This window comes from Bos indicus, chromosome 22, assembly GCF_029378745.1.
Source record: "Bos indicus isolate NIAB-ARS_2022 breed Sahiwal x Tharparkar chromosome 22, NIAB-ARS_B.indTharparkar_mat_pri_1.0, whole genome shotgun sequence".
NCBI classification, from domain to species: Eukaryota; Metazoa; Chordata; class Mammalia; order Artiodactyla; family Bovidae; genus Bos; species Bos indicus.
In genome coordinates this window covers 17,987,389-18,000,087 of record NC_091781.1, presented here as the reverse complement: position 1 = coordinate 18,000,087, position 12,699 = coordinate 17,987,389, and the positions used below count along the sequence as shown (strand labels likewise).

The 12,699-nt window shown below is 40.1% G+C and overlaps 1 long non-coding RNA gene across 1 annotated transcript in view; it reads right to left on the bottom strand.

Moving 5' to 3' along the window:
- Window positions 1-11,709: 11,709 nt before the first annotated feature.
- The window catches only part of LOC139178589 (uncharacterized), a 122,551-nt gene continuing 121,561 nt past the window's right edge, over window positions 11,710-12,699 (bottom strand). Inside the window, exon 3 of the long non-coding RNA XR_011562969.1 lies at window positions 11,710-11,819. This is a non-coding gene — a long non-coding RNA (uncharacterized lncRNA). The remainder of the gene's footprint in view (window positions 11,820-12,699) is intronic.

Below are 12,699 nucleotides of genomic sequence, written 5' to 3'. Positions count from 1 at the left end.
AAGAGAAGCAATCAAAGAATGCAGCTAAAACAGAGGAAGTGGAGCTGAAAGCTTAGTGAGTGGGGATGAAATTTTGATACCTCTGGACCAAACTTTCACCTCTCTCTGGACATGTTCGTGATAGCACCTAACAAGGTCCCTTTTACGGTTAGGCCAGTTCACAGTAGATTTTCCAATAAATAGAGGTTTTACCAACCCAAAGTGAAATCAAATGACTTTCTCTGATGAGGAATTTTTCACATGCCCCTCAATTCCACAAGACAACAATGCAATGTGGCCACTGAGAGATTAAATGTTTCCTTCGGATGTCAAGACAGAAATATAGAGCATACAACCACAGAGGTATGATTCTTGATCTTGATGTTCACTGGTCAGAGCCCATCCAGCAAGCTCACAAATTCAAGCTACATTACCAGATAAAAGGAAGACACTCAGAGGAGGAAGAGCAGAATGAGGTACTTTCTGAAAACCACATCATGAGAAAGATTGAAATACTTGAGATATCTATCAGAGAGGGGGAAAAAAGGCAGAAATCATAATTTCACAGCTATGACTATAAAATTTTATATTTGTATCATTACTTGACTTGTGTGAATGACTGGGACATTACAAGGACTACCAAATCCGTAAGGTCCTCCTGGTAAATGTGCTTCAAGTCAGCCTTTGGCTTTTGACTTTGGCTGAGGGGCTGAAAATCTGACAACACGCTTTGCTGGTCTGTCAAAGTTAGCCTAAAGGTCGAAAACATCGATGCTATTTGAAGTTTAATTTATTACAGGCAGTACTGGAGTACGGTCTGTGGTCCACTCATACAGTACTACCTGGTCTCATCTGTCACCAAAGGTAAAGCAGAAGCAGTTCTCACATTGGAAGAGCCAGACACAACTTAAAAGACACTCTAATGTAACGCAGGTGCCTGATCAATGCGTTCACCACCCTGCCTGCCCAAGCTCTTCAATCTTAGGCAAATAAACAGCATTCAGGAATTTACCTAACAAATACTGAGCACAGTACATTGTATAGGTAAACTGTAGTGGACGGGTATATAATTCAGCAGATACAATCTACGCCCTTAAAGAACTTATCAGTTGGTGTAGGTGATGTTGCGTACCTGTCAGAAGCACAATGGTAGATCAGAGAAGGTATCTAGAAAATAGTAAGGTCCCTAATGACAACATCAACTCCTCTTTTTGCCCCTCTTGACACATGTTACTAACGATCATGACAGTGTTTCCCACTGAACCTCAGAATCCTTCTCAGTGCAGCTTTTATTAACCAACCAGATTTCACTTCTGAGATGAAATCTACTCGCCATACCTGAGTTGGAGTTTACAGGGAGAAGAGACGGATGCCTACCACAGAGATCTCTGGTACTGAAAGAATAGTGAGAACGTCTCTACATAGAGATTTGAGTAACATGCTCACCATATACGAGAAAAAAATATGAACCATGACTAAGGTGAAAGAGAAGTACAGACTGGCTGAAGTCTCAGAGTGGAGATGAAGTTAGAAGGAAGATTGAGACCTCAGATGCTACACTAGCAGCTGGAAGTTACCTGGAGGATAAAAAGAACCATCAAAAATACAAGTGATATATTTGATAAATATCACTGGCCAAACTTTAGGAAGAACAAGGACAGGAAGGGTGAAAAAACAAAGTAAAATACAGAGACATGAGGGAAACAGCCAAAACATACAGAGGAGAGAGTAAGATGGTCTGACAACAACAGCATTAAAAAAAATAGTATTAGAAGAATTTTCCAAGAGAAGAAATAGGAATAATGGTGTATAATAAGCCTGACAGTGGGAGGATGCAGAAGGAAGAAAAGGAGACTGTGACTCCAGATTTTGAGTTTGAGTGAACTCAGAGGGTACGGCATCATCAGCTACGATACAGAAGGCTGACCCCCTTTAAAGTATGCTGAGCGCTAGAGTACAGCAGGACATCCTGCTGAGATTTCCTGGTAGAAGTTGAGAATACAAGTACGGACCTTGAAAGGAAACAGGGGCTGGAGATAAGAGGGTGAGAGCGGGTGGTGTGCATGAGGTAGGATGGCTGAAGGACTATGGAAAGAAAGCCTAGTTTTAGGATGCAGCCTGAAGGAAGAGTCATGTAAAGAAACCAAAATGCAACATGTTGTTTTTTAAGATAATAACTCCTATCCAGCACTACAGATCATTTTTAATCAAACAGGATTTTTTTTTTTCTTTTCTACAAAGCAAGCCCCTTTAGCAGCCTTGCTCTGGCAATTGGTGTGATCATCTGGAGGCCACCATCAGAACCACTCACTCCCTGGACCTGTGGCCCTTCAGATGGAGAGAGCTGTGCACAAAGCCGTGAAGAGAAGCTTTTAGCTACAGACTCAGCTCTGAGGAAATAGGCCTCCCAGGGTTGAATGAAGAGAAGCATCCACCAGTTCAGCCCAAAGACATTACAGAGCCCATCAGAGTTAGACTTTGGTTCCACCCTAGAGATTACTATAGGGCTTACTACAGAAGTGAATAAAACTCAGGCCTTTCAAACCTAGCACTTGATAACACTTGAAAATGTTAGCAAAACTATGACAGAGGAAACAATTTGTCTATCCAAGGGCAAGGATAATTGGAAAAAGCTAACCAGGTGTATGACACTCCTTTGACTTTCAAGGGACCTGTACTAGGCCTGTTACTATGAAATCTGGATAGGTGGATGGGTGAGTAGGTAGAAGGGTGGATGGAAGCATATATTTGTTAATGACAGCAATGTGGAATGACTGTTAACATATTGAAAGAATCTATCTTTTCCCTCTCTCTGCCAGCTAAAGAAGACACTGGTTTAATTGAAGTACGTCAGAAAGAGAAAGACACGTAGCATATGATATCACTTATACGTGGAATCTAAACTATGACACAAACGAACCTAAGTAAAGTACGACAAAGATGAACAGAAACAGACTCACAGACATAGAGGACAGGCCCATGGTTGCTAAGTGGGAGGGGCTGTGGGACAGATGGAACGGGAGGCTGGGATTGGCAGATGTAAGCTATTACATATAGGATGGATGAACAACAAAGTCCTTCTGCATAGCCCAGAGAGAAGGACACGCCACCCACTCCAGCATTCTTGCCTGGGAAATCCCATGGACAGAGGAGCCTGGCAGGCTGCAGTTCACGGGGTCACAAAAAGAGCTGGACACAGCTTGGCAACTAAAAGGGAATTATATTCAATATCCTGTGACAAGCCATAATGGAAAAGAATATACATATAAATGCATATATATGCATAACTGAATCAGTTTGCGAACAGCATAACTTTACACAACATTGTAAATCACCTACGTTTCAACTTAAAAAATAAGATACTGGCTTAGTTCTTTCTCTTTCTACAACCCACATAAAGGATACAGACCTCCTTTTCAACTTTTTGAAAAAGGGACAAAAACAAAACAACAAAATCATTTGTCTGCTGATGCCCGTGAAGAAAAGATCGCGAGCTAATGATACACCACACCACTCCTCTCCCTGCCCCTGGCTGTATGGCGTGGTATGTGGTGGGGACAGAACATTGAAAATGAGGACAAGAGCCCTTCCTGGGCAAAGGAGTCAATAGTTCCAAAATGCTGCTGCCTTAGGGGCCAGGAAACAGGGGCCTGGATGCCTACCACAGACGGATCAGAACTCCGGCTTGGACTGAGCTTTCCTGAATGTGATATGTGGCAGAGGCAACTAGTCTTCACCACAATTTCATGGGCTCTCTGGCATTCCCAGACATCTTTTGAACTTAGGATTTGGACCGTGGGACTAGTCCTTGTCAAAGAACTGTAAATGGAGAGGCATAGACCCCTTCTGGACCAACACACTTAAGAGCTGGTGTGACTTTTCCAACTCTCTCCTCTCTCTCTGGAGGCCTGTAAATCATTTGTTGTAGATATCAGAGTGAAGAAGATGGAAGAGGCTGCCAGGGTGAGAGATCCACCTTTGATGTGTTACACCCACGAGAGGTAGGGGTTTATTTGTTACTGTAGAATACCTAGCATTGTTCTGACTAATATCTAACACCACTCTGACCATGAACTACAGGGGTCACAGCTCATTACAGTTATGATACTGAAACTAAATAAATGCCCTTCCTAAGTCCTCACATTCACTGTCACACTGCCTCACTTCCCAATTTATTGCCTCTGTAAACACACTCACACACTGTTTTGCTGTTAGATGCACATATCGAAAAGACAGACACTTTTAATACAAATACAAGACAGAAAATACAAAGAAAAAAATTAGCATCCATATCTATCCAAATCAACCGTTGTTCGTTTTTTCTTACCCACACTGTATCAGTTGAAAATATACTTTAAACATGCTTTTCATTGCAACAAAACACAAAAGTAATAACAGGAGACACAATTGATATTACTTGTACGTATGAATAGGAAACTGGCATAAAAGTTTAGTATCCTGTCTTCAAGATAGTCCATTTAATTCGAGGAACACTTACAGAGGTGGCTTGGACGATGAATCGTTTTTATTTATTTCAGTAACTTCAGGGGTAAATTTTAACTACTCTCTCATCTTTTCTATTAAAAAAGGATATGGAAAAAAACGACAAAGCTTAATTTTTTTCAACCCTCTAGCATAAGTATTTGGGACAATAAGAAGCACAAAGAAAAAAGGAGGAAAGGTAAAAAATGAAAAAGCTTTTGGCTATTATATTGTTACAATTTATCAATAGTGCCCCATAAAATTTTTATGGGACATCTCAAGATGTAATTTTAAAAAGTCATAAGTTTAAAATAAAACTGTACCTCTAGTTCCCTTCTAATCAGTCTATTTGTGAAGCTCTAGCAAATATTATATCCTAAATTCTGAAAGAAAATACAAGGTAGGCTCATAGGGAAAAGACCAAAAAAAGAAAAAAATTTTTTTCTTTCGAGATACTAGTTTATTTTATATAAATAATATTACATTTATATTTATTATTTTTATTTTAAACAGTACCATTACTTACTAAATCATTCTCAAGATCTGTAGAAAGATGGTAAAGTCTCTCTCATTCTAATATCAAGTACTATAAACGTCAGAAATATTTTTCAATTTCTTCCACTGACCCATCTGTCCAAACTTTCATTCCATCCATCCATCCCATCATCTATCCACCCACCACCCATCCATCCCACCATCCATCTATTCATCTCCCATCCATCCTCCCATCCATCCACAATTTATTCATCCCTCCATTCATCCCCCCATCCGTGCATCCATTCATTGCACTCACCAGATGTTCAATTGGTCTATGAAACACAAAGCACTAACCTCAAAGAACTTGGTAAACTATCATATAAGAAACTCCAGAGCAGGGCTGGTGAAATATGACATAGGAGAGTACCAAAAAGTAGTGAGAGTTTGAAAAGAAGAGCAACTTCACAGTAGAGATGGAAACATCTTCATGAAGGAGAAAGTCAAAGGTGGAAATAAAGCAAAGCAGCATGTCGTTCAGGGCCTTACAGATGAAGCTAAATTGGAAAGCAGTACCATTAACAAATAATTATCCATCTCAAGGAGTTTACTGGCTGCCAATGAAACATACACCAGTCTACAAACCACTCCTGGAACATTCTACCATTTACTAAAAAATTTTTAAAAAGTAGAATGCAGAACAAGGTGGCAGGTTTTTTTAACTTTGTTAAGCAGGAAGTTCCACAAAGCCTTTCCGAGTGGGGCCTACAATCAAAATGTCATCAGATTGCCTCCTCCTGCTTTTCCAATCTCTCAGGGAAATTGCTGTTCCAAAAAAAAAAGCCATAGCAGAACATTTTGACTTTATTTCTATGCCGCTGTCCAAAAAGGTGGCATTTGGTTAATGTCAGCATTCAGGTGTCATTCACTGTGATTTTTTTTTCTTCCCAACTTAGGGTCTTACTTTTCTAATGACAACTAAGGTTATCCCCACCCTTTCCCCCTGCCAAAGAAAAACAAAAGACTCAAAATACCTTTGGTTATATAAAAAGTAATTGAGCAATATCTCTGGGGCCTGCTCATGTGGGTTGATGTTTTGGAAAATACTGCGGTACTGGTGAAGCAGCCCGACTTCTGTCTTCTGTTTCCCACTTCTCTAAACTCCATGGAGACTCTGCGCTGGGAATTCTTTGCACAGGAGAGGTAGCCTCCTCTGCTGTTTCCCCATCAGCTTCTCCACTATTTAATCAAGGGAGCTAATCAACTGTGGAGTTCATAATGGTTGTCAGTCACATTTCCTGTGTTATGATTGATGAATCTAACTGTGGACTTAATGCCTTTGTTCAAAATTAGATGACAATAGAATAGAGATTAATACTTCTTTTTTTTAAAGCTGCATTATGGCAGCTAATGAAAGCAGTTCCCTCATCACAATGATACAACATTGGTGGCACTGGAGACAATAGATTTTAGACTATTTTCATTTTAATAACTACACATATTTAAATATACATTATGTGAACTTTCTGCTTATTATGATTGATACTGTTTTTTCATAAAGGTTAGTGATTTTTTTTTCTTTTGTAAAAATCTAAATAAAAATGAGTCTGTGTATGACTGTATATGTGCGTGTGTGCAGAATAAATAAATCTCAATCCAACTCCTCTCCTGCCAAAAACCAAAACCATTTACTGAGTCACCTTTTTGCTATCTCTCTCTTTTATACCTCTCCAGCCCATTCTCTCCCTTAAAATACAATGCAGATTATCCACAGACAACTGCCTGGTGCAACGGTCCCCATGCCTGCCTTAAGACACAATATGAAAACAAGTAAAGCTTCTCTCCGAGAGCTGGTCTAATCTAGCCGCTGAATACTGAACCCACCAGGCTTCATTTGCAGTGTCTTCTATATTCCCTCTTAGTTTCCCTCTTTTTAAATTAGTTAACACTGTTTCTTAGTCATAATCTCAAAAGAATGTCTTAATAGATTGCAACCACTGAAGATTTTCTCCACAAAGAAATGTACTTGAAATGTTGAGCAGGTGGAGGGGATGGGGGCGGGGGGCTGCTGCGGGTGGGAGGGTTCTGTGGAGGAGTCTGTGGCAGCTATTACAGGAAAAACTAAGAAGACTAAAAATGTTTATTTCAATTCAATGGGGAAAGAGTTGTGTTTTTTTTTTAATTATTAAGTTCTTAAGACAACAAAATCACATTATCACACTATAAAACTGAGCAAAATGCAGAAGGATCTTCTGCATAATAATAAGTAAATTTATCTTGATTTTTTAAAACCTTCCCTGAGCCCCTAGAAACAGTTATCTCCTGGGATTATAGAAATATCAACAATTATCCTTTTCTATAAATCCCCTTTCCATTTGCTTTACTTAAATTTTTTAGACTTCACTAAAAACTATTGAAAAAGGGGGTCTCTGTTCTTTAGAGAATAAGTGTGAAATGGCTTAATCTTCTCTAAGAATCGCCACCAACTGTCCTGCTCAGCTGGTAAAGAATCAGCCTGCAATGCAGGAGACTCAGGTTCGATTTCTGGGTCAGGAAGTTTTCCTGGAGAAAGGATAGGCTCTTCACCCCAGTATTCTTGGGTTTTCCTGGTGACTCAGACAGTAAAGAATCTGCCTGCAATATGGGACACCTAGGTTCAATCCTTGAGTCAGAAAGATTCCCTGGAAAAGGAAACGGCAACCCGCTCCAGTATTCTTGCCTGGAGAATCCCCACGGACACAGGAGCCTGGTGGGCTACAGTCCACCAGGTTGCAGAGAGTCAGACGCAACTGAGTGACTAAGCACAGCACAGTCCTCTGCAGAACTTGTTGCTGCGGGGGTAGACATCTCCCTCCTGACGTCGTCTGATTGTGTAACTGTGGTCACCTGTGGTTATTAGAACAGTCTCAAGTTGGGCCTTTGTTTCAAAGCATCACTTTCATATTCATTCCAAAGTAGCCTCTTTCCCTTCCCTCCCCTGCACAGGCTACAGTGGTGACCCATGATCCCAGAGACCACGTTGGGGTGGCAGGGGGCGGGGGGTGGCGGGGGGAAGACAGTGCCTGCAGTCTCTTTCCCAGCCCTGCTTTCCTTGTGAACAGTGGTGAGGTGGAGAGGAAGAATCAGACATCATTTGTGCCTGTCCATAACCACTGATGGACTTCTTAATCTACAGATTTCAGGACCGTGAGTGGAGGTTCTAAGAGTCCTTCTGTCCGGGGTGTCTCTCTGCTTCCTGAACAACAAGCAAAGCTTCAACTCCTCAGCAGAACATTTAAGACTCTTCACAACCAGATTCAAAACTCCTGTTTCAACCTCATCTCCTGTCACTTGGCTCAGAAACCCTACGTTCCAGCTCTATGAAACCTTGGTCAGTTTGCCCAGGCTTATCCACTGGCTTCTCCTTTCCTCAGATTGCCCTTTCCCCTCTTTTCAACCTCTCTAAATTCTTATTTATCTACAAGTCTTGAGAGGCTTTCAGACAGGTGGGGGCCTGGGCATATGCCTGATTCACCAAGTTCCCTGGAACGCTGAAACAGAGGACTCCATATAACCACAAGATTCAAAACCAAAAGAACACTGAAAATCTCTAAACTTTCTTTTATAAGTCATCTAGACATATAGCTGGTATTTTCCCTCAGCTTTCAGTTCTTTTTATAATGCAGTTACAATTCTTGTATAACTAAAAGTCAATTTAAAAATAACAATAAGCCATATAAAAAAGCCATCAAGAAAACATTTAAAATTTCTTTCGCAAGTCCCATCATGACTCTCATGCAAATGATGCTGTTTTCTTAAAACAAATAAATTATAAAAATGATCCAGCAAAATAAAAACCTTGATTGTTTCACTGAATGTTAATTCCTTGAGGAAACACACACACACACACACACACACACTGTGGAATTTCATTAAGACGGCTTTTATACATTGTCACACATATAGTTCTATAAGAGAATAACACAAAGTGATGCTTCACATCAAAAACAACAAAATGCAATAATCCGATAATGTTAAAACACAATATTCTCTCTGCCAAAGAATAAAAGCTGTAGAAACGATTTTAACTTTGTATCTATAAATCAATTTTTTTTCAGGAGGGAAAAGACTTGTAATTAGTTATCTGGAATAGAATTTTCTTCTGTGTTATTTATCTCCTCTCCTCTCTCCAAATACACTGTGTGTATAGGAATAATCTAAAAGTTTGGGGAAAATATTGGCTTTAAGTGAAGTACAATACTTCTTTTCTGAAATGACCTTTGTTTGAGGTTTCATTATGCTATGTTCAGGAGAAGAGACACAAACTGAAAATTCATTTGGGTTTTCCCTTCCTTAGATGTTTTAACAAAATTTACATAATGGACTCCAGGGTGGCAGCCAAGCCGGAGTTGGGGGAGAGTCAGTGTATGGGGTGGGTAACAGACTGCCTTCACCCCACCAAACTATAATGAGATATCCCCTCACATCAGCCAGAATGGCTATCATGAAAAAATCCATAAACAACACATGCTGGAGAGGATGTGTAGAGAAGGGAACCCTCCTACACTGTTGGTGGGAATGTAAATCGGTGCAGCCACTATGGAGAACAGTATGGAGGTTCCTTAAAAAACTAAAACTAGAACTACCACATAACTCTGCAAACCTACTCCTGGGCATATATTCAGAGAAAAACACAATCTGAAAGGATACCAACACTCATTTCAGTATTGTTTATAACAGCCAAGACATGGAAGCAACCTAAATATCCACCGACAAGATGAATGGATAAAGAAGAAGTGGTACGCATACAAAATGGAATATTATTAACTCGTTAAAAAGCGTGAAATAATTCCATGCAGCAACATGGATGGACCTAGACATTGTCTTACTGAATGAAGTAATTCAGACCAAAAAAAAAAAAAATATATATATATATATATGACATCCCTTTTATGTGGAATCTAAAAAGAAATGTTACAAATGAACTTACAAAGCAGAAAAAGGCTCACAGACTTAGAGAATGAATTTATGGTTGCCAGGGGGAAGAATGCGGGAAGGGATAGTTAGGAAGTTTGGGGTTTACACACTGCTATATTTAAAATGGATAATCAACAAGGACCTACTGTATAACACATGGAACTCTGCTCAATGTTATATGGCAGCCTGGATGGGAAGGGACTTTGGGGGCAGAATGTGCTATGCTTAGTCACTCAGTCCTGTCCAACTCTGTTACCCCAATGACTGTAGCCCTCCAGGCTCCTCTGTTCACGGGGATTCTCCACGCAAGAATACTGGAGTGGGTTGCCATGCCCTCCTCCAAGGGATCTTCCCATCCCAGGGATCAAACCCAGGTCTCCCACATTCCAGGAGGATTCTTTACCATCTTAGCCACCAGTGAACCCATTGGAGGAGAATGGATACATGTATATGTAGGGGTGAACCACTTCACTGTTTACCTGAAACTATTACAACATTGTTAGTCGGCTATACTCTAATGCAAAATGAAAGCAAAAAAAAAAAAAAGACAAAATAAATCCAGCCCACTACTTGCTTTGGTTTTTAAATAATGCTTTATTGGAACACACCAAATGCTGTTTGTTTAAGTATTGTCTATATGCAGAGTACATCATGAGAAACACTGGGCTGGAAGAAGCCCAAGCTGGAATCAAGTTTGCTGGGAGAAATATCAATAACCTCAGATATGCAGATGACACCACCCTTATGGCAGAAAGTAAAGAGGAACTAAAAAGCCTCTTGATGAAAGTGAAGGAGGAGAGTGAAAAAGTTGGCTTAAAGCTCAACATTCAAAAAACGAAGATCATGGCATCTGGTCCCATCACTTCATGGGAAATAGATGGGAAAACAGTGGAAACAGTGGCTGACTTTATTTTGGGGGGCTCCAAAATCACTGCAGATGGTGATTGCAGCCATGAAATGAAAAGATGCTTACTCCTTGGAATGAAAGTTATGACCAACCTAGATAGCATATTTAAAAGCAGAGACATTACTTTGTCAACAAAGGTCCATCTAGTCAAGGCTATGGTTTTTCCAGTAGTCATGTATGGATGTGAGAGTTGGACTATAAAGAAAGCTGAGCGCCGAAGAATGGAGGTGTTGGAGAAGACTCTTGAGAGTCCCTTGGACTGCAAGGAGATCCAACCAGTCCATCCTAAAGGAGATCAGTCCTGGGTGTCCATTGGAAGAACTGATATTGAAGCTGAAACTCCAATACTTTGGCCACCTGATGCGAAGAGTTGACTCACTGGAGAAGACCCTGATGCTGGGAAGGATTGGGGGCAGGAGGAGAAGGAGACAACAGAGGATGAGATGGCTGGATGGCATCACCAACTCGATAGACATGGGTTTGAGTAGACTCCAGGAGTTGGTGATGGACAGAAAGGCCTGGCGTGCTGCGATTCATGGGGTCACAAAGAGTCGGACATGACTGAGTGACTGAACTGAACTGATGGCTATTTTTGTGCTGTTTAAGGACAGAGTTGAGTGGCTATGACAAGGTCTAATATATCTCTTTTTAACCCCTGCATAAATTAATTTCCACAATCCCTCCTCTAAATATTTTCATCTTGGTTCTTGGCATAGAGCATCCCATCAAGGCTTACCTCCGATCACTTATTCTATACATGAAGAAAATGGGGTGCCAAATGACTAGTTGGAACACTTCTCCAATAAGAAGCCAGTCTAAAAACATTACAAGGATCCATGGACAAAGAGAATGGAACATGGTAGACTGAGTTTCAAAGAATATGAGACAATCATTATTCTGACCAGGCAATTGATAAATAAAGCAACAGTGTCACTTACTTTCTCATTTGGCATTGTCCCAACACAGAGACCTTCACAAAAGGAGATAGGAATCTCAGGTGATTCATTTCCCAAACTATGTTCTGAATGAGGAATGGGAGAGATCACAATCAGAAAAGCAGTTGCATAGGTCATTTGGTCAATAAAAAGAAAAAAAAAATCAGTATGATCATTTGAAATCAAAACTGTGAAGACACAAAGAATCTACAAAACTAAAATAAAATATTAATGATTCCAGCAGTCCAGGAGATCGGATCTCTTACTAAAGTGAAAAGTTGGTACATTTCTACTTGAGCTTCTCTACTGTGTGTGGGATTTTCTAATCCATCATTCAAATGTGAAAAACACTGGCTTTGGCCACTAGTTAATTATTGGATTGTCATAACCCATTTCATGGTTACTCATCCTTTTTTTTAAATAAGCTGATTTTGTTAGTGATTTTATTTTGTAATTACTGTCTCCTGACAAGTAATTACTGTCTCCTGACAAGTAGTGCCTCTACCATACCTGTCATTTTACAACAGAATCTACTGAGAGAAGGGAAAAAATTCCCTGCGTAGAGAGACTTCAAATATGTTACCATATAGTCACACATGCAGTTTTAAAACAGTGGAGGAGGAATGCTGAATGGCCATTCAGATGACGTATAAGGTTATCGAGGATACCCTAAGGATAGACGCAACTTCTTTTTTATATATATAACTTCCTCTAAGTGTGTGTGCAGAATTATCAACCTTTCTTAAGTGCATTTCAATGAATCCTGGGATTGGTTTTGTATTCAGGCTGATGAGTAGCTATTTCTGAGCTCCTGTAATTATCAGGATGACTAATTTAATGACTACCATGACCAATGTGCACAGCCCTCACAGGGTGTGTGGTGGGGACTTGCTGAAAATGTTACAATTCAATGTTACAAATAACATTAAAATCAGAATTTTTAAATCACTTCTGCTTTGGCTTTAT